Here is a 26,161-nt window from a genome sequence, read left to right as displayed (position 1 = left end):
TTCTTTCCTCCAAGGAAAAAAGAGACTGTCAGTACTCAATAATGAACATTTCCCCTCAAACTAAAACGTTTTAAGGTTTAATGTGTCCTCTTTCTGCAGTGACTAAAAGAGCACAGTTTCATCCAGTAACTCCCTCTGAAGTAAGCCAGCTGCAAAGGTATGTGCGAGCGGCCATTTAAACACAGCGCATGATTGCAAAGTACAAAGTATGCAGTTAAGAATATTACAAATGTGTGTTGGAGATAAAATTACAATATATAAGTCCAAGGAGGTTTTGCTTTCTTTTTGTACCTCTAGGGAAAATATTTGTTATTATTATTCCAAATGATGTCTACATCTAACATAGTTAATTATTGGTAACTATTCTAAAAGTGGTGGTTAAATTAAGTCATGCACTTTTGTGAAAGACATATTTAAGTATAGACAGTAAAAGTGAGCATGCTCTCTTTATTCCTTCTACCTACTTCCCAGGGGAGCAGCTACTGATGGGGTGTAAGAGGAAGCACAGATTTCTTTCCATTCACAGGTGGAAGGAAAGTTTGATAGATGAATTCTGTTTCAGATGGAAAAAACCTTGGTGCCCAGAGCACCGGAACAACTGATGGAGGTCGTCAAAGAATGGGTCTTAAAAGATGGAGCTGAACTGAAAATCACTCATTTGACGATTAAATCGACAGTCCTTTTTCCTCCACTTTGCTGCTAGAACAAACTGTCTAGAGGATTAAAGAGGGCTAGATTGCTCATTGAAGAGATTAAAAAAGAAAATGAAAATTAGAACAAAAAGAACCCCAACTATCTATAGGTAACAATACTTATTATTCAGCCAGCTAAAATACTATTCATGATCCACAACATCCCTAGAATGCGAAAGTGTTCATATTCACTGAGTCTCCAGCCCATTTTTCACAATTTTATTCCTAAATATTAATCAGTGCTAAGTATCACAGCTGGAGCCCTGGTGGTTAGTTGTTAGATGTTGTGCTAAAATCACCAAGGTCTGCAGTTCAAAATCAACACTTGATCTGCATGATTAAGACAAGGCTTCCTACTGCCATAAAGACTTACCTTCTCAGAAACTCATTGGGACAGTTCTACTCTTCCCACAGGGTCACTATGAGCTGGCATCAGTTCGATGACAGGAAGGGAATGAAGTATCACAGCATTTGAGATAAATCTTCTTGATGTACGGGAAAGTAACATAAAAGGAGGAAGGTCCAGGCTTGTAAGGTAGAATTGGGACCATGATAGTTGGGGGAAGGAAGCATTTAAGAACTAGAGGAAAGTTGTGTGTTTCATTGATGCTACACAGCACCCTGAGTAACTCCTCTCCTCCCTGCTACCCCTCTGCAAAGGGATGTCCAGTTCCCTACAGATGGGCCTTGGGTCCCTACCCCACATGCCCCCTCATTTATGATGATGTGATTTTGTTGTTGTTGTTGTTCTTTTTTGCTTGATACCTGATCCCTTCGACACCACGTGATCACATAGACTGGTGTACTTCTTCCATGTGGACTTGGCTGTTTCTGGGCTAGATGGATGCTTGTTTACCTTCAAGCCTTTAAGACCCCAGACGCTATATCTCTCGATAGCCAGGCACCATTAGCCTTCTTCACCACACTTGGCTTATGCACACATTTGTCTTCAGTGTTTGTGTGGAGAGGGTGAGCACACAATGATGATTATTTGTTCTTTGGTGCCTGCTACCTGATACCTTCAACATCTCATGATCACACAAGCTGGTGTGTTTCTTCCAAGTGGGTTTTGTTGCTTCTCAGCTAGATGGCTGCTTGTTTACCTTAAAGCCTTTAAGACCACAGATGCTATCTCTTTTGATAGCTGGGCACCATCAGCTTTCTTCACCACATTTGCCTTTGGTGATTGTGTCAGGAAGGTGGGTATCATGAAATGTTCATTTAAACAAACAAAGAGCTCTTGTATTGAGGGAGTACTTTAGTGGAGGTTCAATATCTATCTGCTACCTTAATACTAAACTTATAAATATATGTACATAGATCTATTTCCCCATCATCATATATAAATATATTTACATATATACATCTATAGATGCCCTCTGCCTCCTAGTTCTTTCCTCTGTTTCCTTTTACTTTGCTCTTATCCCACTATCATACTCAGCCTTCACTTGGATTTCAGTATTTGCTCTCAGTTACATTGCCCTTGGTCAGTCCCTATGAGGAATCCCACCCACTCCTTGCCACGGGTTTTGAATCATACTTGTTCCCTTGTCCCAGAGGATGTACACTGGTACAGATGGGAAGTGGAAACACGGGGAATCTGGGCCAGATGAACCCCTCAAACCCTCAGTGGTGAGAGTGGCAATACAGGGAGGGTAGAGGGATGGAGGGGTAGAAAGGGGGAACTGATTACAAGGATCTAAATATAACCTCCTCCCTGGGAGATGGATAACAGTAAAGTGGGTGAAGGGAGACATCAAGCAGTGTTAGATATGATAAAAATGATAATAATTTATGAATTATTAAGGGTTCATGAGGGAGGGGGAACAGGGAGGGCAGGATAAAAATGAGGAGTTGATTCTGAGGGCTCAAGTGGAAAGCAAATGTTTTGAGAATAATGATGGCAACAAACGTACAAATGTGCTCGACACAATGGATGTATCTATGAATTGCGATAAGAGTTTTACAATCCCCCAATAAAATAATTTAAATAAAAATATTTTTGGAAAAAAGTAGAAAGTGAATATGGAATAAATAAAATGCAATAGAATACACACAAAAATCTAATGAAATTATAACTACTATTGCCACAGACTAACAATAATATATTGCCCCATTTTTTTAAATCTGAAAATACTATTATAAAACACTAGAATACAAGAAAAAGATGTGGATTTTTTTAAGTTATAGAAAAATTCAATGGCTGTATGGAATATAATTTAGGAAATCTTCAGCCAAATTTAAGGAAAAATGATAGAGTGAAGAGAAATCAAATAATTCAGAATTCCCAATAGCCAACAAGTGTAGATATAGATTTATAAAAAGGGGACTAGACAGATTAAAAGAAAGGAAATTATTCAAATCTAATATGGGAACATTTTTCTACAACCAAAGGATAGGGGTCTCTAAATTATAAACACTATTCATTTGCCCAGCAGAGTGAATGAACCATATACATGCACACGTTCAGCAATGTAGATCATTTGAAATTGCAGACTATCCGGTGTGTGATCTTTTCTATAATGACAGCCCTAAAATCAACTATACTTCTTAGTAATCACAGTCATGTGCAGCTTTCCTCCCTCTGAATCTGTAACTATCAAAAATGGCAAAATTATGCTGTGGGACTTAAAAAGCTAGCTTGCAAGAAGCCCTCTAGATTCAATCTTAGTACACTTTTCGCAGAAGCAGTTACCATGAAATGAAATGTTCAAGGCACATGAGGGGGCCTCATTTGTGCACTAAAGTTGTAACACTGGTTGGCCCTTAAATGAAAAGAAACATCAAGTATAATTCATGTGAATGACTATCAAGAATTTTGGCTGAGAAAATATTTTGTATACATTCACTCAAGTTGCTGTTTGATGTCAGCCTATGCATGAATAGAATGACTCAAGTCTAGTCAACTCTGCATTATCGTAAAGCATAGCTATAATTTTTAAGGTACTCCCTTTAGAACATTTAGTTCTTAGCAATAGATTGAAAAATTTTTCTAATTTATAAAGGATCAATATATTCTCCTCCCCAAAATGGTCATAAGCAAAAAGAAAAAGAAGTACATAAAATAAAAAATGGAATCCAACAAAGATAATATTTGAGAGTTTCTTAAGAATATAATTTACAGGGGCCTAAAAGATCACCAACTGAAATAGAATTATGACATAAAAGCCTTAAAAATACTATCTACCTCAGAAGCAACAAAGCCCACATGGAAGAACACACCAGCCTGTGTGATCACGTGGTCCCAAAGGGATCAGTTATCAGGCATCAAAGAACAAAAAAATCATATCATTGGGTGCATACCTCCATGATACGATCGGTGAAGACAAACGGGTGCATAAGCAAATGTGGTGAAGAAAGCTGATGGTGCCCGGCTATCAAAAGAGATAGTGTCTTGGGTCTTAAAGGCTTGAAGGTGAACAAGCGGCCATATAGCTCAGAAGCAACAAAGCCCACATGGAAGAAGCACACCAGCCTGTGCAATCACGAGGTGCCAAAGGGACTAGGTATAAGGCATCATGCAACAACAACAAAAATATATACCATAGTGAATGAAGGGGGAACTGAAGAGTGGAGACCCAAAGCCTATTTGTCGGCCACTGGAGATTCCCTCACAAAGGGGTCTAGGAGAGGAGATGGGTCAGTCAGGGTGTGATGTATTACCGATGAGGAACACAGCTTTCCCCCAGATCCTGGATGCTTCCTCCCCCCAACTACCATGATCTGAATTCTACCTTGCAGGACTGGATAGGGCAGCAGTTGTACACCAGTGCATGTGGGAGCTAGAGGCACAGGGAATCCAGGGTGGAATATACCTTCAGGACCAGGGGTGTGAAGGGCGATAATGGGAGAGTAGAGGGTGAGTGGGGTGGAAAGAGAGAAACGATTACAAGGATCCACATGTGACCTCCTCCCTGGGAGACGGACGGAAGAGAAGGGGGTGAAGGGAGACTCCGGATAGGGCAAGATATGACAAAATAACAATCTATAAATTATCAAGGGCTCATGAGGGAGGAGCAAGCGGGGAGGGAGGGGGAACAAAAGAGGACCTGATGCAAAGGGCTTAAGTGGAGAGAAAATGCTTTGAAAATGATTAGGGCAAAGAATGTATGGATGTGCTTTATACAATTGATATATGTATATGTATGGATTGTGATAAGAGTTGTATGAGCCCCTAATAAAATGTTAAAAAAAATACTAAGCATCCTACTGCTGAAGATAAAATGGGTTCATAAGCAAACGTGGTGAAATAAGATGATGATGCCGACCTATCAATAGACATAATGTCTAGGGTCTTAGAAGCTTGAAGATAAACAAGTGGCCAACTAGCTGGGAAGCAACAAAGCCCACATGGAAGAAGCACACCAGTCTGTGTCATCATGATGTGTTGATGGTATCAGACATCAGAAGACCCAGAACAAACAATCATATGAATGTGAATGAACTGAGTGGGGCAGGAGATGACAGAGTGAAGAACCAAAGCCCATCTGTAGACCATTGGAGATCCCCTCACTGAAGGGTCACACTCACAAACAATAATCGGAGTAGTGATATCATGAGGGCCGAGGAAAGGTGGGGGGATAAAGGATGGAACTGATCACAATGATTAAGATATAACTTCCCCCCCACCCCAACACAGGGTGACAAACAACAGAACTGTGGGTGAAGGAAGACAGAAGATGATATAACATATGAAAAGAATAATAATTTATAAATTATCAGGGGTTCATGAGGGATGGAGGGTGGGGAAGGGAGGATAAAAGTGAGGAACTAATACCAAGGGCTCAAGTAGAATGAAATTGTTTTGAAAAGGATGATGGCAACATATGTGCAAATGTACTTGAAACAATGGATGTATGGATTGTTATAAGAGCTATAAGAGCCCCCAATAAAATGATTTTTAAAAGGGAAAGAAAAGAAACTATCTTGTAAAACTTATCTTAAAAAAGATAGCTTCTATATTTTGACTCATAGAAAAATGAACTGGTACCATTTACTTAATATCATAATAAATTACATTGAAATATGTAAGAAAAAAGAAAATGAGAGAGGAAAAATAAGCATAGGATAATTTGAAAGATATGAGCATTTGAAATGAATACAGATCATTTATGGCATAATGTTGGGAATGTATCGGGAAACTTAAATAGAAAGCAATACTTAGAAACTCTGAGCCGGTGAATAGTCTCTGGGTGAGAGCAAATGCTTTACATAATCCAGTTCCAATATCAAGGGTGAAGTTTCCTGTCCATTCAGTGGCATCTTGAAACAAATGCTTAAAATCTACTTTGGAATAGTCAGCCATTGAAGACCCTCTAGTGAAGAGGCCTGCTACTGACCCACGTGAGCTTGTTGTGAGTCAAAATTAATTGAACAGCAACTAGTTTCATGGAATTTCCTCTAGAGTGGAGTTTGGGGTAGACTATATAATATAGAAATCAATGATATGATGGATTTCTAATTTAATCTAATATTATTTAATAATTTTTCAAGATTTATCTCGTGACATGCATTCAAATTTGTTTCCTATGACTACTTCAAAAAAGGAGTCCTGGTTGTGTAGTGTTTACGAATTTGGTTGCTAACTGAAAGGTCAGCAGATTGAGACCACCAGCTGATCCACAGGAGAAAGAAGAGGCTTTCTCATCCCAGAACGATGATCAGTTTCAGAAAAACACAGGGGACTCCTATCCTGTCTTATAAGGTCACGGCGAATCAGAATCAGCTTCATGGAAGTGAGTTTGGTTTAAGTTTGATAAGCCTATTTGGAGATTGCTTGACACAGTGCTGCAATGATGGGCTCAATCCTAACAATAATTCTGAGCATGACACAGGATTGGTCAGATTCTGTTCTATTGTATATAAGAACCTTATGAATTGGAACTAGTTATACAGTACCTAACAACAAGAAAATCGCTGCTTTCAAAAATACTCTCTAAAATTCATTTATTATTTGTATTTGTGAGTTCCAGGTATCTTCATAGTCATGATATATCAAAAAGAAGTATTTGGTAAAACATTGTAGTACATGTAATATGACAACATGAATTAGATAATTAAGGACATAGAACAAAAAGCCTGTGGCTTTCAATTAAAGATTTTCATCCCTTCAAGTATTTCTCTGACCCAAGATTGCAAATGTGTTTTTTTAATTTATGCTAATTACATTCCATTCATTTCACTGAGCTCTAAAAATGAATAGTGATACTTTCATCTTTTAAAAAAAAGAATGATCTGAAATAATAGCTACCATAGATATCAAGTATATGAGACAAAAAGACATACTCTTATCAAATGTTGAGCTCAAACTTTGTCCTGTGTTTATTTGAACCGTATTTGTCTTTCTGTTCTCTTTGTGTTGATGTATTTCTTGGTTTCCTGAAGCCCATTTTTGCTGAAAGACATAGGTGGCTCTGCTTAACAACAAATGGTGATGAAGGTTTGGAGTTTCCATGAGAATAAGAATGAATTCAACTTCACTTAGATTTATTAATTTCATTAGGAAACTAAATTTATCCTCCTCATTTTTAAATAAATGAAAAGCAGAGGCTCCTTTTCTTTTGCTGCTGGAATAGCTAGTCAATGAAAGTCAGATACTAAGTAAAGCAATGAAGACCTTTTCCCCTCGACTTTGTCTGGACTGTCTCTGAAAACCACAGAAGAGAAGCAAATTCCAAGCTTACATGAACTTCAAAGTGAGCTCAATGGGTCACGTAGTGAAACACACACATACACACACACACACACAAAACACTTCTGTAGATTGTAATTCCAACCTAGGACAATTTCCAGGATATGTTACTGTATTAGAGACAACTTGAACATTAAATTTAAAGTAATTCATCTTACAAACCAACAGTTGAAAAGCTTCCAAAATTTACTTTATTAACACACACACACACACCACTCCCACCTCCTACTAAAATACATGTTAGAGAAATACATTCTCTCTGGGAGAAGTGAAACAGAATAATTTCAAGTAAGATATATCTTTATTCCAAAACATTTCTGAAACTCCTTTTTGCTTCCATTGATCATGATTAAGGGCTTCAGTCAGTAATATCATGGATTAGTTTAATTCAAGTAGGTCTCATTCTCCAAGCAGATTAGTCCACAACCAGTTATGTAAAATCCTATTTCAAGCAATGGGAATTTGAATCGTTCAGGTCACACGTTCATATTGCACAAATTTATTCTAAGAACTGCTTATTTTCTTAGGCCATTTCATATTTTAATGGGAGGTAAATATGGTTTATGATCCTATCCGTGACTGGAAATTCATATGAAAATCCACACTTCTAAAATGTATTTTCATTGAGGGTTGTGTGAGTCATGGTTAGGTTTTCTGGCTTCCATTCAAACTCATAGAAACCCTGTGAAAAGCAGCAGGAAACACTGGCTGTCATGAGCCAGCCTCACAAGTGTGCTTATGTTTGAACCCATTGTTTCAGCCCCGGTATCAACCCATCTTGATCAGGATCTTTGTCTTTTTCACTGCCCCTCTAATAACCAAGCACAATGTCCTTCCCCAGATTCTGCCCTCTCCTGACATGTCCAAAATATGTGAGATGAACTTTTGTTTCTATGGAGCATTCTGGCTATACATTTTTTTCAAAACTGATTTATTTGTTCTTTTGGCAGTCCAGGGTACTTTCAATATTCTTCACCAGAACCACACTTCCAATGCATCACGTCTTCTTAGGTCTTCCTTATTCAATGTCCAGTTTTCACATGCTTATGAGATGATTGGGAAAAAAAACTACAAGAAAACATGGCTTGGGTCAGAGACACTACAGTCCTCAAAGTAGCGTACTTCCTTGTTTTCAACACTTTAATGAGATGTCGTGAAGCAGGTCTACCCAGTCCAATGCTTTGGTTAATCCTTTGACTCCTGCTCCCATAGCACCGAGTGTGGGTCCAAGCAGCACAAAACCCTTCAAAACCTCAATCTTTTCTTCATTAATCATGATGCTACCTGCTGGTTCAGTTGTGAGGGTTTTTTTTTTAATATTCTCCACATTGAGTTGCAATCCATACTGAAGGTTGAAGTCCCCGAGTTTCCTTGGCAAGTGCTTCAAGTCCGCTTCACTTTGAGCAAGGAAGGTTGGGTCATCTTCATGTCGCAATCTGTTAATACGTGTTCCTACCATCCAGGTGCCACATTTTTCCTCAAATAATCCAGTTTCCCTGATTATTTCCTCCGCATGCAGAGTGAATAAGTATGGTGAGAGGATGCAACTTTGATGCACATCTTTCTTGATTTTAAACCATGTAGTGTCCCCTTATTCTGTTCCCAAGGCAGCCTCTTTATCCATGTACAATTGCACAAAAAGAAATGTTCGAAAATTCCTAGTCTTCCCAAGGTTATCCCCAATTCATCCCCAAATAACTGTTATAAGAAACACAATCAAAGCCTATGCATAGTCAATGCAACACAAGTCAACATCTTTCTTGAAGTGTATTATTTCAGCCAATATCTATCTGACATCATCCATGATGTCTCTTATCCCAAGATTGCTTCTGCATCTGGTCTGACCCTCTAGCAGTTCCCTGTCAATATACTGCTGCAACTATTGCTAGATGATCTTCAACAACTTTTCCTTGCATGTGATATTAATAATATGTGAGCATTCTATTGTGTGAGCATTCTATTGTGTCATCCTTCTTTAGAATGGTCCTATGCATGAATCTCTTCCTGCCACTTGGTCAGCCATCTGTTTTCCATTATTCCCAGCATTGCCATGTGAGTGCTTCCAGTGACTCATAATCTTACTAAAACATTGCAATTGGTACTCAGTAATTCCTGGAGCCTCGATAATTTGGTTAACCTTTGGTTAATTCTTTTGGCTAATTAGCCTTTGGTTAATTCTTTCAGTATTTTATTTTCATCAGTTCTTCAAGTCCTCGTCATTTTCAACAATGTAAAGAACATAAAATGTTAAAATTGTGTAAAATCCTTGAAAACTTCATTCTTTTCTCCATTCTCCATGAGGTTACTATTGGTCCAGATGGGAAGCGTTGATGTTCTTCACGTTGAGCTATATTCCATACTGAAGGCTGGAATTCTTGAGCTTCAGCATAAAGTGCTTTAAGTCTTTCTCTTGTTTCCCAAGCAAAGTTGTTTCATCTGCATATCACAAGTTGCTGATAAGCCTTCCTTCAAGTCTGGTGACACATGCTTCTTCTTCTTTTTTTTTTTAATTTAAGCTCTTTTAAAGGGAAAAGATAACTGTATTTGTCACAGATATAGTAACAAAATGTCACTTTCCAAGGGCTTTAAGTAAAAAGGAGATCATTGGGACATTTTACTCCTTTACACTAATTTAATGATGTGTAGAATATTTATTTTTAATTAATCATTTTATTAGGGGACTCTTACAGATCTTTTAACAATCCATAATTCAATTGTATTAAACACATTTGTACATATATTTTACCATCCTTTCCAAAACTTTCTTTCTACTTGAGGCCTTGGTAACAGCTCCTGGACACATTTTCTTCTCATAGTCTCGTTTCTTTGAGTATTTGCTCAGCATAAAGATTGAATAAGCATACTGAGGGATAGAACTTTGATGCAAACATTTCCAGATTTTAAACCATTCAGTAATCTCTTGTTCTATTCTTAAAACTGCCTTTTGATCCGTGAATAGGTTCTGAATGAACATTCATTTCAAGGCTAACCATAATTTGTAATGTTTCACATAGTTGAATGCCTTTTATTAGTCAATAAAACACGTGAGCATCTTGCTCCTATTCTCTGCTTTCAAGGATAGCCTATATTCCAAGTGCTCTTCTGAACCTGGCCTGAATCTCTGGCACTTCTCTGTCAATGTACATCTTCAACCACTGTTGCATGATCTTAAGGAAAATTTTATTCACGTGGCATATAATGATCATCGTTCTGTCGTTTGAGCGTTTGGTTGGGTCACCATTCTTTGGAATGGGCACAAGTGTGTATCCCTTCCAGTCAGATGGTCACATAGCTGCCTTCCAAATGTCCTGCTTTAGACCAGTGGATGCTTCCTCAGCTTTCTGAAACCGATCAGTGGTGTTCCATCAATTCCTGCATCCTTGACTTTGGCTACTGCATTAAGCGCAGTTTGACTTTTTTCCTGGAGCACCACTGGTTCTTGCTCATGTGCTACTTCCTGGAATGGTAGCCTGTTGACTAGTTCTTTGGGGTGCAGTGACTGTGTATTTATCCCACCTTATTTTGATACTTCCCACATCAGTCAGTATTTTGCCCATGGAATCTTTCAATACTGCAACTTGAGGCTTGATTTTATTAAAATGTCTTCCGGTTTCAGGGATTCTGAGCATGTTTTTCCCATTTGTCTTTCTAATTGTAGACCTTTGCAGATATCATTGTAATATTTGACTTTGTCTTCTCGAGCTGCTCTTTGAAACGTTCTATTCAGCTGTTTCGCTTCATCATTCCTTCCATTTGCCTTAGCTACTCTATAATGAAGAGCAATTTTAGAGTCTTTTCTTACATTCCCATATGATCTTTTCTTTCTTTCCTCTCCGTTAATGACCTTTTTCTTTCTTTATATATGATGATCTGGTCCTCCCAAAGCTCATCAAGTCTTCCCTCATTAGAGTTCAATGCAGCAATTCTGATCTTGAGATTTTCTCAAATTTCAGGGGGGATAGATTCAAGGTCATATTTTGATTCTCATGAATTTTTTTGAATTTTATTCAGTTTCAACCTGAATTTATATATGAGCAATTGATTGTTCCACAGTAAGTCCCAGGTTGGTTTTAACTGCTAATATTGAGTTTTCCATCATCTCTTCTCATAGATGTTGTCAATATTTCTGTGTATTACATCTGGAGAAGTCCACATGTATAGTCACACTTTATACTGTTGAAAAAAATTGGTAGCAAAGAAGTCATTTGTCTTGCACGATACTGTTATATGATTCAGGTTCATTCTACCATTAAACCTCATATTTTCTAACTGATGTTCCTTCCTATTTTGTATTCCAATCTCCAATAAGTATCAATGCATCTTGACTGCAAATTTGATCAATTTCAGTCTGAAGACATTGGTTCAATTCTTCAACTTCATCATGAGCTGTGGTGTTTGATTCATAACTTTGAATAATAGTTTAATTTATTATATTTACTTGAAATAAGCTAGATAAAATACTATCACACCCTTCAAGATAACTCTCGAAATGTCCTTTCTAGCCTATTTAAACATATTATTTTCTGATTCAAAATGGCCACTATCAATTCATTTCATCTCACTTGTGAGTAGAATGTCAGTTTTTATACAATGTTTTTCATTTTTATAACTTTCCATTTTCCTACATTCATACCTTTTCCATTTGAAGTTCAACTATTAATTGAGGTTTGCAGCTGTTTCTTCTCATTTTGAGTCACACTTCTTCAGTAGCTGAAGATCCCGGATGCCTTCTTTCCCCAGGCTTCAAGCCATCCACCTCATTATGGCTAGCTCCTCTTTGAGAAGGCAGTTCTTCCTCTCTCATATTTTTAATGTCTTCAGACTTCAGGGACTCCTCTTCTGGCACTATCTCTGACAAATTTGTGATTCTACTTATTAGATTTTCAGCAACTGACAATATTTTGATTTTGGCCATAATGTTTTCTATGTCGAATTCCTTTGAGGACGACCGCGTATTTCTTCTTTGCAGTCTGCTTTTAGTCTGGAAGTCCTGCTGAAATCTGTTCATTTTGCCTGGCTCTGCTGTCATTTGAAATCCTGGTGATATAGCTTACAGCATCACAGTAATTCATAAGTCAACACAGTATGACAAACTGACAGACAAGTCATGTGTAATAATTCTAATAAATAGAATATGTAATGTGAAATTATATGATATAATATAATACAATTAAGTGGGTAAATGATGTTTTTCTCTTTCTCCTTTTTTATGTGTTTTCTTAGCACATAATTTACATATCATACAACTCAATAGTTTAATCATTCAATTGTATCAAGGAGAATTGTACAATCATTACCATATCAATTTAAAAACACTCCCACCCCCCCTATGGTCAAATCATCTTTAAAAATGAGTTATGTAATCCCAGTCAGTTCTAGTGCTTTCCCCTTTTAATTTTTATTCCAGAACCCTCTTTCCCTCCCTCTCACCCCCTCTGCATCCCCTATAAGCCCTCCTATCAGTTATTATTACTATGTATCCACTCCTCCTGTGCACCACAAGCTGGGAACCCAACAGAAACCATACAAAACAAAACTGAAATAAGATGGTAAGGATGAAGTACTAATAATATAAAGCCCGAAATACAAATAACGTTGAAGAACAAAAATATCCCTATCAATATTCAAAAAACCAGGGAAGGAATTTTAGTCATGGAACAAGTAAGAGATACTTGTACCCAGAACCAATTCAGGTTAGGTGTATAGGGAGGTCAAGTTCGAGTAAGCATATTCAGGATTGCAATGGTCTCTACCTGATAGTAAGACTGTTTGAGACTCCTGCCTGTGGCTAGAGTGGAACTGCCAGCAGTTCAGTTCGACTCGATACTCTGCAGATGGGTATTGAGTTCTCACTGTCCTCCATAGCCTTCTGCAAATTGGGGTTTATAATTTTAGTTCTGATACTTTTCCCTTTGTCATATTCAAATTTTTTAGTTGTAATCCTTGGATCACACAAGCTTGTGTGATTCCTCCCTGTGGACTAAGTTGACTCCTAGCTTAGATGACTGCTTGTTTGAATACAAGCCTGTAAGACCCCAGACACTATTCTGATTGATAGCCAGGCACCATCCACTTTCTTCACCACAGTTTGCTGTAGCCCCTTATCTTCAATGATCCTTTCATAAAGGAAAATACTGAGGAGGGCCATGTTATCAGAGCTAACTATTCCTGAATTGGGGCTAAAGTTAGTAGGAGCTAAGACTCTACCTGCTTGTCCCTGGGGTTTTCACTTCTCAGGTTTCCTTTGGTAGTTGTTGTAATATGACAAAATCACAACTCTGTAAACTCCACTGAATCAATAGCCATAAACCAGCCAGCAACCAAACAAACAGAACCCACATACCCAAAAAGTAATACAATAACAGCAGCAAAAAAAAAAAAAAAGGTACAAGCAGGAAAGCAAAACAAAGAAGTACAGCATTGTCAATCACCCCCTCCCCGACCCTGGGTTAAAAGTCCATTGCACTATTATCAACATCAGTTTTCCCAGTGACCCTGCACTCCAGACACTTGGGATGAGGCATCTGTGTGAGTCCAGCTCCCCCTTGAGTTGCAACCCATAAGTTTTTGTCCTGCACAATTCGACCTCATTCCATTGGGTTGTGTTGATGCTAAGTATGGGGATTGATTCCGGCGGGGGCCTTCCTGGGTCAGTTCTTCCAAGTGTAGGTCCCTGCTCAATGGATCACAACCTGTTATGTCAATCCAGTTTAGCCATTGAGATATCACATGTATGGTGATCCTGGGTCCCTTTCCATTGGACAACCACCGAGCCAGCGGTTCCCTCCAAGGTCCAATGACCACCACTTCCACAATCCTAGGGCGGCCAGTCTCTGCTTCCTCTCCAATCCAAGAACCCCACCACCAGTCCAAGGGTTCAGGCAGCTTAGAAGTATGTTTCAGTGTATTCAGCGGGGTCTCCTATGTTGTCCTTCTGGTATTGTCCCTGTGTTGCGCCCTGCTGTCTGCTAAGTCAGCTTCCATGATCATCCTAGGGCTTAGTCCATGGTGTGGTTCACTGAAGGTTGGGTAGAAATGAATTTATTGTGTCTATCCAGGTACCTACTGACCCATTTTCTCTCTAGGTTTCCTACACTCATTGTTTAGCATCCCTTCCCACTATGTGGTTAGTTCTCCCCAATCACCCTCCCTAAACAATAGAATCATCAGCATCTCCTCCACAATGTAGGCAGTCCCCACTCCTGGTCTTAGCTCGAATTTTCAGAAAGCTCCTTCCATTCATCTGGGGGGTGTGGGGGGTGTCATCAATTTGCCCCAGGCTTGTTTTGATGTCACACCCTCAAGTGGCTGGCCATTTCCTAATTGCCATCTTGAAGGAGTGACCCCAGGCAATGTGGGGTCTCCTCCTCCATGGTGGTTCTTGTGAAGTGTGCAGAAGGGAGGTGATGTATGGTTCAAGGCCGGTAGTTAGCTGGCTCTCCTTTTGTTCCGGTATCAGTTCCTAAGGTTTGTTAACTTTGTGTTTCTTCTTATACACGTGCACTCAAGTCAACACTTGTCCTTTTATGATTGACCTGCTGCACTCAACATAATGGTTTCCAGGTCCTTCCATGTCATGGGTGCTTCATGCTTTTATTGCTGTTTTATAGGGATGCATAGTATTCCATTGTATGTATGTACCATGGCTTCTTTGTCCATTCTTCCACTGTTGGGCATCTAGGCTGCTTCCAGTTTCTTGCTATTGTGAACTTCTCTGCTACGAACATGGGAATGCACACCTTCACTCGTGTTGTGCCTCACTTCTTTAGCATATATGCCTAATAGTGATATTGCTGGATCATATGGTATTTCAATTTCCAATTGCTTTAAGTACTGTCATATCCTTTACCACCGTGGTTGCATGTATTCCAAGTCTACCAGCAGTGTATACGAGTTCCACTCTCTCATATTATTTCCAGTATTTCTTTTCTTTTAAAAAAAATTTGGGCTAACAATGTAGGTATTAACTGATTTCTCATTGTTTAACTGTGTCTCATTATTTTCTTATTGAGCTGTTGTTGAGTTTGTGTATATTTTGGTAATTAGTCTTTTGTCTGGCGTGTTGTTAAAATTTTCCCCCAATCTGTGGGCTCTCTTTTCACTCTTCTGATGAAGTTTTTTTGATGTGCATAAGTTATGTAATTTTAGTATGTCCCAATCATCTAGCTTGTCTTCTGATGAATGTGCATCCTCCGTTATACTGGGTAGCCTAGGTATGTCCTGAAACCGGGCCCTTACGTTTGTTCCAGCCTTCTCAGCGATGATATTGAGAGCTTTGTGGTTAACATTTGGGTCTTTAGTATACCATGAGTTCATTTTTGTGCATGGGGAAAGATGTGGGTATTGTTTAATTCATTTGCATATGGAAATACAGGTTGCCCAACACCATTTGCTGAAGGAGCTGTCTTTCTCCGTTTAGATGAGTGGTTCTCAACCTTCCTAATACTGCGACCCTTTAATACAGTTACTCATATGGTGGTGACCCCCCAACCATAAAATTACTTTTGTTACTACTTCATAACTGTCATTTTGCTACTGTTATGAATTAGGCAACCCCTGTGAAAGGGTCATTCGACCCCCAAAGGAGTCACGCCCCACAAGTTGAGAACTGCTGCTTTATATATTTCTAGATCCTTTCTCCAAGATTAGATGTCTATAGGTTTATGCATTTAGGTTTGGGCTTTCTATTCTGATCCATTGGTCGATGTACATCTCACTGTACCTGTACCAGGTTCTTTTGATTACTGTGGCTATCAAATAGATTTTTAGGTCAGGCTATGATAGTTCTCCTGCTTGGTTCTTCTTCTTTTTCATTAAAAAATAATTTTCTGTGGACACATAAACAATACCCTCCCGTGGGTGGATTAATACCCTGGTCTCCCATTGCCATGCCCCCCACCACACCTCCTTCTTCCCTCTGTGAGCCTTAAAGACATTTGAGAGGGGGGAAGATGTCTTACAACACAGGTGCAATTTGCATCATGTTTATACCTTCTCTTTATTATTTGTTTGTTTTTTGGTGCCATATACATCATTAGAATTTGGTCTGACTCATGCCAAAGTATCTGGTCCTTAGTCTGCGAACTGTGTGCTATATGCGTTTTCCCCTAAGCCTGTTCTGCTGTTTGAACTTGCTTCGATATGTTCATGTTGTATTTATCATTTTGTGCTTGGCTAACTTGACTCAACATAATATCCTCCAACACTTTCCACGAGATGAGATGCTGCATCATTTCATCACTGCTTTCAAGGAATGAGTAATACCCCATTGTGTGTATATACCAGAGTTTTTAATCCATTGGGCTATTGATGGAAAGTTAGGCTGTTTCCGATTCTTGGCAATTATGACCTGCACCACAATGAACACTGGAGTGCAGGTGTCTGGTTGTGGTCTGTTTCTTATTCCTTCTGGGCATATATCCAGTAGGGAAATTGCTGGATCATAAAGTAACTCAATTTTCATCTGTTTTAAGCTTCACCAAATCTCTTTCCACAGTGTCTGTGCATATCTACAAAACCACCAGCAGTGGATGAGAGATCCTATCTCACCACACCCCTCCAACTTTTGTTGTTTGCTGATTTTTGAATTAGGTTATCTTCAAGGGTGTTGGGTGGTCTCATTGTTGTTTTCAATTGCAGTTCCTGGACAGCTAATTATTGGGAACATTTTGTCATATGTTTCTTGGCCATCCGGGTTTCTTTTCTGGTTTATTTTCTTTTTAGGTCTTTTGAGCACCTCCTCAGTGGGCAAATGTTTTTTTTCTTATTGTAGACTTGCGGTGTTCTGTATATTTTGGTAATAAACCCTTTCTCTGATATGTCACTAATAAACATATTTTCACAGCTCATGGGCTCTTTTAATACCCTCTTGATGAAGTCTTTCAGTTTACACAAGTGTTTTATCTTTATCTATCTTAACTTCCTCTGTGTGTGAATCCTCCCTTGCTTTGGATAGCCTAGGTATTCCCTGCACCAATATTCTTAGATTTGTCCCAATTTTCTCATTGATAATTGTGATGGTTTGGTGTTTTACCTCAAGGTCTGCGATCCACCTTGAATTTGTTCTTGTGTATGGAGTGAGGTAGGGGTCTTACTTCAATTTTCTACAGGAAGATAACCATTTTTTTCCAGCACCATTTGTTAAAGCAGGCATCCTTTGTCCATTTGATGTTTTTGGGGCCATTATCAAAGATTAGTTGTCTGTATACCACTGATTTTATTTCTGAGTTTTTGTTCCTATCCATTGGTCTGTGCATATATCATTATACATGTACCAAGCTGTTTTGACCACTCTGATTGTATAATATAATTTAAAGTCAGGCAATGCCAGCCCTCTCACTTTATTCTTATTCTTGAGGAGCACCTTACCAATTCTGGGCGTCCTCCCTTTTAAATGAAGTTGGTAGTCAATTTTTCCATTTCCTTGAAAAAAGATTCTGGTAATTGTATTGGGATTTCATTGAATTTATATAGTACCTTGGGTATTATGGACATCTTTACAATATTAAGTCTTCCAATCCATAAGCATGGGATATTCTTCCATTTGTGAAGGTCTCACTCTCTTGGCTTTGAAAAAAAAATGTTCTGAAGTTTTCTTCATACAGATATTTTGATATTTTTGTGGTTAAATTTATCCCTAGATATCTCAATCTATGCTTGGCTATTGTGAAGGGTACTATCATCTTGATCTTGTATTCTGTCATCCCATAAATTGTATATAGCAGTCAAATTAACTTCTGATTGTTGATCTTGTTTCCTTCCATTCTACCATGATCCTCTATTGCTTCTAGCATGCCTATTGTGGAGTATTTGTGCTTTTAGATATATACAATCATACTGTCTTCAAATAGGAATATTTTCACTTCTTCATTCCCAAGATGAATACATTTAATATCAGTTCATTGTCTTATGTCATTAGCTAGGACCTCCAGGACAATGTTGAATAAAAGTGGGAACAAGGGGCATTCTTGTCTGGTACCCTTTTTCAGTGGGATTGTTTTATCTGCATTGATTATAACACTGGCAGTTGATATTTCACATATAGCTTGTATTATATTGAGGTAATCCCTTACAATTTTGTCTTCTTGGGTGCCTTAATTAGGAATGGTATTGAATGTTGTCAAATACTTTTTGGGGGGTCTATTGATTTTATCATGTGGGTCTTGTCTGTTTTCTTGTCAATGTGATGGATGGATAATGTTAATGGACTTTCGGATATTGAATCATCCCTGCATCCCTTGTATGAATCTCACTTGATCATGATGAATTATTCGCTACATATATTTTTGAATTATATTGGTCAAAGTTGTGCTAAGGACTTTTGCATTGGTGATCATTAGAGTTATTAGTCTGTAGTTATCTATTCTTGAGGGATCCATGCCAGTTTGGGTATCAGAGTTATAATTGCTTTATAGAGTGTGTTTGGGAGTTTCCAGGTCTGGGTGGGCTGGCAGGAGTACCATGGGTGGTGGCATGGGGGGTGGAGCTGCAGGAGTGCTGTGCATGTCAGGTGGAGGTGCTGGCCATGACGGGGAGTGCTGTGGATAGTGGGCAGTGGTGCTGGTTGTGCTGGAGTGCCAAGAGAGTTGAATTGGTGTACCGGCAGCAAAGGGAGCACTGTGGAAGGTGGACAGCAATAATGTGGAGTCTCTGTGGCACAGGTGATGCAAGCTGGAAGGTCTCAGGCACCAGGTTACAAGTTATTGGCGCCCCCTAGTGTGTACAGGGGGAAGGTTGTATTAGCACTGCACGGAAGGAGTGGGAGCAGAGCTGTGGGTAGCTGCAAGGGTTAATTATAGGTCCAAGTCCCCCTACTCATCTTCCTAGTCCCCAAGCTCAACAATCATGATAGAGTTCCTTTTACCTCAGCACCATCTGTCCCAAGTCTGGTTCTTCTTTTTAAAAATCTCTTAGATTATACAGAGTCTTTTGCCTGCCCCTATTAAGTTAGTAATTAATTTTCACATGTCTGTGAAGAATTTATTTGGAATTTGAATTGCGTTTTATCTATAGATTGTTTTGTCATTTTCATGATATTAAGTCTGCCTATCCATGAGCATGGAATATTGTTCCATTTATATAGGTCCTTTTTAACTTCTTGTAGTAATGTTCTAGAGTTTTCTCTGTATAGTTCATGTTTCTTTAGTTAAGTTTATTCTTAAGTACTTCATCCTTTGTGTGGTTATCGTTTATGGTGTATCTTTCTTTTTGTCTTTTTTGTAGTTCTCTTTGTTGCCATACAGGAATCCTATTAAGTTCTGGTTATTAACTTTGCTACCTTTTTATGGAGATGTTTGAGTTTTCTATATATAGGAACATATCCTTTGTGAATAGGGAGAGTTTCACTTCTCTACCTATTTATATTTCCTTGATTTCTTTTCATTGTCAGATGGCTCTAGTTAGAACTTCCAGCACGATGTTGATTACGAGTGGTGATAGGGGACATTTTGCCTGATCCCTGCTGTTAATGGAAATGTTTATGTGGTAGATTATATTGATTGCTTTTTTAAGATTGAACCATCCCTGCATTCCTGGAATGAATTCTATTTGGTCATGGTGACATTTTCTTTTTTGGGGGATATGCTGTTGCATTCTATTGGCCAGGATTTTGTTGAGGTTTTTAGCATCTGATATTAATTTATATTTGTCTATAAGTTTCAGTCTTTGTGGTGTCTCTAACTGGCTTGGGGATCGGTGTTATATTGGAGGCATAGAATGAATTTGGAAGTTGGTGGTATTTTTCTGTGTTCTGGAAGTTTTGTTTGGTGTCAGATCCTCTTTGCATATTTGGTATAACTCCCCTGTGAAACCACCAGGTCTGAGCTCTTTGGGGTTGTTTGTCTCTTAATGGCCTCTTCTATTTCTTTTGTTATGAATGTTTAGTATTTTGTTATCTATCTGCACTAATGAATGGGTGATGTGTTTCTAGGTATCCAATTTTTTTTTTACAGAATCAAATTTGCTTCAGTAGAGTTTCTTTATACTACTGTGGATTTTATACTACTGTGTTATTATTCTTTTTATTTCACTCAGATCTGATGTAACTTCACCATTTTCATCGCTTATTCTGGATATTTGCCTATTTTCTTTCCTTTTAGCTTTGTTAAGTTTTCCAGCAGTCTGTCTATTTTGTTCATCTTGTTTATTTCTGCTGGTATCCTTATCTCTTTCCTTCCTTTATTGGAGGTACTGTGTACTTGGTACAGTTCTTAGTGATATGTTAGGGCTTTGATTTTAGATTTCTTTTTATTTTTCAAATTATTTTATTGAGGGCTCTTATAGCTTTTGTCACAATCCATCCATCCATTGTTGAGCACTTTTGTACATGTATTGCCTTGAATTTAGCTTTTTCCTCTTTTTGTATGTGTTTATGACAGCTATAAATTGACCTCTGGTTATCATTTTTGCTGTGTCCCAAAGGTTTTTAAATGTTATGCTATCATTCTCATATATCTCAAGGAATTTTTTAATTTCCTCCTTAATTTGCTTTATTACCAAGATATTTTGAGTATCATATTGCTCGACCTCCATGAGTTTGTCTCTGTGTTTCTGCTAATTTTTTTTGTTGATTTCTAATTTTATGGATTTGTGGTCTGAGTAAATTAATTGTAGGATCTCAATTTTTAAAATTTGTTGAGGCATGATTTTTGCCTAGGAAGAGGTCTATTCTTGAGAATGTTTGGTATGCCTTGGCGAAGAACATCTGTTGTTTTGTTTGGTGAGTATTCTGTGTATGTCTCTGAGGTTGTTTGTATTGATGGTGTTATTGAGCTTTCCTTGACACTCTTCCCTTGAGAGTGGTACATTAATGTCGTCTCTAATTCCTCTCACTGTGTCTACAACATTGTTCAATTCTGAGGGTTGGTTGATATATTTTGAGAGTCTTTCATCGAGTGCATATATGTCTATTATAGTTATAAATTCCATAGCTATTGTTCAATTTATCATTATATAATGACCGTTCACATCTCATTACATTATAGGCCTCGAAGTCTCTCTTATTGGAGATTAATATTGCTACTCTTTCTTTTTCTTGCTGTTGACTTGGTATTACTTTTAATCTGCTCATTTCTGTGTTTTAGACGTGTGTTTCTTGTAGGCAGCATATTGATGGATTTTGTTTTCTTATCCATTCTGCTACTCTTTGTTTCTTTCCTAGTACATTCATTCCATTATCATTCAGTGAAATTATTGATATGTATTTCTTACTATCATTTTGCTTTATATATGTGTGTGTGGTATGTTTGTGTGTTGTATTTAGTTGCTTTCTTCTATCTGTGTTGTTTCTTTGCTTTGGGTGTTGGTCTGTGTGTTGGTTTTTGTGAAGAATTGTCTTGAACTTTGGTTTCAGGTTTCTGTTCTGTTGCAGGGTTTTGTTTGTTTTATTGGGGGTGTGTGGCCATAATACTTTATTGAGTGTATTTTGTAGTGGTGATCTGGTTACATGAGTTCTTTTAGTTTCTCCTTCTCTTGGAATACTTTTATTTGTCAGTACTATCTGATTGGTAACTTTTCTGAGATAATTTTTCTATACTTTAACAAGCTAGTTATTTTGAGTGCTCTCTCACAACTTTTAATAAGTAAAAAAGGAGCTTATAATCTTGGGTTACACTATATTTTCCTTTATTTTATTCTTCTATTGTGAATTTTTAGTTATGGTACTCCCCCCAAACTGAAATCATGCTGGATGGAGCACAGCTATTGCAGTGCCCAATTTTCCTGTGAGGTGAGCATCAAACAACTTGATCTTACTTAGAGTACACACTGGTGTCACCTGGGACAGTTCTCTCTGGTAACAGTGAATATTTTTGTAAAAGAAGTTTCACTCGAAACTCATTTTTTGTGGCAGTCAATTTAGAACAGTGTTCAGTTATAAAATTCCATTTCCTGCTCAGGAAAAAGGTTGCAGAAACTGTTGTGATGTTGAACACAGCTTACAAGGACAGCGCTGTGGGAAAAACTCAAATGTACCGGTGTTTTTATCATTTTTAGAAAAGTGAAGTGTTGATTGATGACAAACCTCATTGTGGACGTCCATCGACTTCCTGAATGCACGAAAATGTCCTCATGGAGCCCAGCTGGAATTCATTTCACCAGGTCAGCTTCTTTTCAAGTTATCTATTTAGAAGTTTCTGAAGAGATCGCGTCACAGTGTGCGACAAAAAAAGGCCTGATTTGTGGCACACGGAGACTGGTTTTGCCACCACAACAGTGCACCTGCGCATACAGACATCTCCGTGCGTAAGTTTTTGGGGAAAAAAATCCTCTCTTCCCACACACACCTTACTCACCTGACTTCACTGCGAGATTTCTTTTTGTTTCTGTGTATGCAGAGGGACATGAAAGGGCAGCAATTGGAACACTAAGAAGATGTGAAGAAAAATGTCGAGGGAGGGGGGCCATCCGAACAGATGAGATTGAGAACTGTTTCCAAGTATGGAATCATATATTTGACAAATGTATCATGTGTAGTGGAGAATACTTTGAAGACGATGAGGTTATTTTATTAAGTAAACAAATAAATACATATATAGCTTTGAAAAAAATCCAGTTTTGGGGGGCTTCCTCCTCATATCATATTAGGAGGTATATGCACTTATCAATATGATTAATCATTGATGATGCTGTCCTTGATCAATTAAGTGTGGTGGTTTGGGGTCTTCCTTCTTTTACTAAGCATAATATCCTTCACCAGGGACCAAACCCTGCTAAAAACTTTCCCAAAGTACAAGAATGTACATCTCCCAAATTTGCTACCAAGACGCATTCCTCTAAATTAGATTTTATTATACTTCATGCAGTGCATGATATATTTAATTTTATTTGACAATAGCATAATAATTCAAATGCCTCAATTATTTGTTCTTTCTAGTTCATTTATCAGCTTTCACATGCGTATGAGTCTATTGAAAATAACATGTCTTGGTTCAGGCAAAGTGACATTTTATTTTATTTCTGCATTGAGCAATTTATTTCCATTTGACAAGGCACCTACTCATTCATTGAGGGTAATAAGAGCTGGCAAGCAAGACTGTGTGTCACCTGTAACCATAAGTTGTTAATGAACCTTCTTGCAATTCCAATGCCAAGATCTTCACGGGGTCCGCCTGTCTTTCTCCATAACTCCACATACAGATTGAACAACCCAATATTGAAAAGTGTGTGCTAACTCATAGCCACACTATAAAACATGGTAGATATACATATCTTTCATTTTAACACTTTTATTGACACATAATTCACATATCATACTATTCAATGACGTAAACATTTTAAAGAGTTGTGTAAATCATCGCTGCAATGAGATTTAGAACATTGTCTTCATGTTTGTATTCATTGTTAGCTCTCCATTTCCCCTCAAGCTCCCATACCATAAGCCTAAGGAACTAGTATTATAGTTGTTGCCTGCATAGATTTTTTCCATCCTGGATTTCCTATTCAGAAGCATTTGTGCCCCAGTGGTTACACAGTCAGCCATCGGCTACTCTCATGGAGAAAGACCATCCTTTCTACTCCTGGAAACAAAGAAAATCCTGGAGACTTAGAGTCATGTTGACTCTGCCATGCAGTCTGAATCAACTCCAAGGCTGTGTGTCTTGTTGGTTTGTTTTGTGGATTTCATTTCAAGAATATCATACCAAAAACATCTCAATAACAATACCAAGGTAGACATAAGCCTCAATTGAAACTAAAGCAGAAAATAGTTAATAATCTAGAACAAATTTAAAATGGGTCAACATTGGTATGGTGATCAAATTTAACCTGACAATATCTACATCAATCTACTTTCAGATACACTCTGCCTGAGAGCGAGACTGTTCGTGCCCCTGGCCATTGGACAGAGCGTATTCTCCTGAAGCTCAGTCCACGAGGGACACTGAAAATGGATTTTGAACTTTGCTGTCGTCCAAACCATTGGTTGTTAGGTACAATCGAATCAGTTCTACCCTGTAGTTTGATAGGATGAAACACTGCCCATTCCAGAGCCATCATCGCAATTGCTCCCATGCTGAAACTCATGTAAATCCATCCCTTTGAAGACCTTCCTGTCTTTCCTCTACTTTACTAAACATGATATCATTCTCCAGAGACTGGGTTTTCTGACATTTCCAAGGCATGTAAGTCTGAGTCTCACCATCCTTGCCGAAGGCCGTACTCCTTTCAAGACCATCGGTTTATCTTTTTAGCAGCCCATGGTACTTTAAATAATCTTCTTTAGCACCACTATTCAAGTGTATCACTTCTATTTCAGTCTTCCTCATTCAATGTGCTACTTCACATGCAGATGAGGACATTGATAACATCATGGCTTGAGTCAGGTACACCTAAATTCTCAAACTAACACCCTTGCTTTCAACCTTCTAAAGAAGCCTTGTGCAACAGATTTATTTAACACAAGGAATCTTTGATCGCTTGACTGCTGTTTCCATGAGCACTGATGAGATTGTGGGTCCAAGTAAGAAGAAATCATTGGCAACTTTTCTCCATTTATCATGGTTTTACCGATTGGTACAGTTGTGAGGAATTCTGTAGTCTTTCCATTGAGTGGTAATCCACAGCGAAGGCTATGATCCTTATGCTCCATCAGCAAGTGCTTCCAGTGCTCCTCACTAGCAGCAAGCAAGGTTGTGTCATCTGCATATCACAGGCTGTTAATACACCTCCCTCTAATCATTAAACCTTATTCTTCTTTATATAATCCAGCTTCTCTGATGATCTGATCAACATATGGAATAAATATGGTAACAGTATACAACCTTGATTCACACCGTTCCTTATTTTAAACCTTACACTATTCCCTGTTCCATTCACACAACTGTCTTTTGATCCATGTACAGGTTCCACATGAGCACAATGCAGTTGCTCTGGAATTTCCATCCTTCTCAAAGATATCCACAGTTTATTATGATCCACATAGTTGAATGCCTTTGAATAGTCAATGAAACACAAGTCAACATTTTTCCTGGTATCCTCTGCTTTCAGTCAAGAATCAAGAACCATCTGACTTTAGCAAGATCCATCTGACTTTAACCCTGGTTCCACAACCTCTTCTAAATTCAGCGTTACTCTCAGGCAGTTCCCTGACAATATAAGCAAGATAAGCACCACTGGGTGATGCATGTGATCTCTCTGATGTTATTCTGTAATTTGAGCTTTCTATTGCATCAGATTCCTTTGGAATGGGTACAACTATGCATTTGGTCCAGTCAGTTGGTCAAGTCGTTTTCTTCCAAATTTTCTGCCTCCACTCACTCCAGTGAGTGTTTTTAGTGCTTCATCAGTTTGTTGAAATTTTTCAGTTGGTTTTCTACTAATTCTGAAGCCTCAATTTTGGATAATGATTTTAGTGCAGCTTAAACTTCTTCCTTCAATACCATTGGTTCTTGCTAATATGGTACATCCTGAAATGGGGATATTTCAACTAATTCTTTTGGATACAGTTATTCCCTGCATTCCTTCAACTTTCTTTTCATGTTCCTGCATCATTCAACATTTTGCCCATAGAAACTTTCAATACTGAAACTTGAGGCTTGACTTTTTTCTTGTCTTCTTTCAGCTTCAGATACATTGATTGCGTTCTTCCCTTTTGGTTTTCCAGCTTTAGGTTTCTGCAGATTTACCTAAAATATTTGATTTTGTCTCCGGAGCTGCTCTTTGAAATTTCTGATGTAGCAATTTGGCTTCATCTTTTTTCCATTTTTTAGGTACTTTGCAATTAATAACAAGTTTTGGAGTCTCTTCTGACGTCCACTTTGGTCTCTTCCTTCTTTCTTGTCTG

Source organism: Tenrec ecaudatus, chromosome 14, assembly GCF_050624435.1.
Source record: "Tenrec ecaudatus isolate mTenEca1 chromosome 14, mTenEca1.hap1, whole genome shotgun sequence".
NCBI lineage: Eukaryota > Metazoa > Chordata > Mammalia > Afrosoricida > Tenrecidae > Tenrec > Tenrec ecaudatus.
This window is presented reverse-complemented; position numbering follows the sequence as displayed.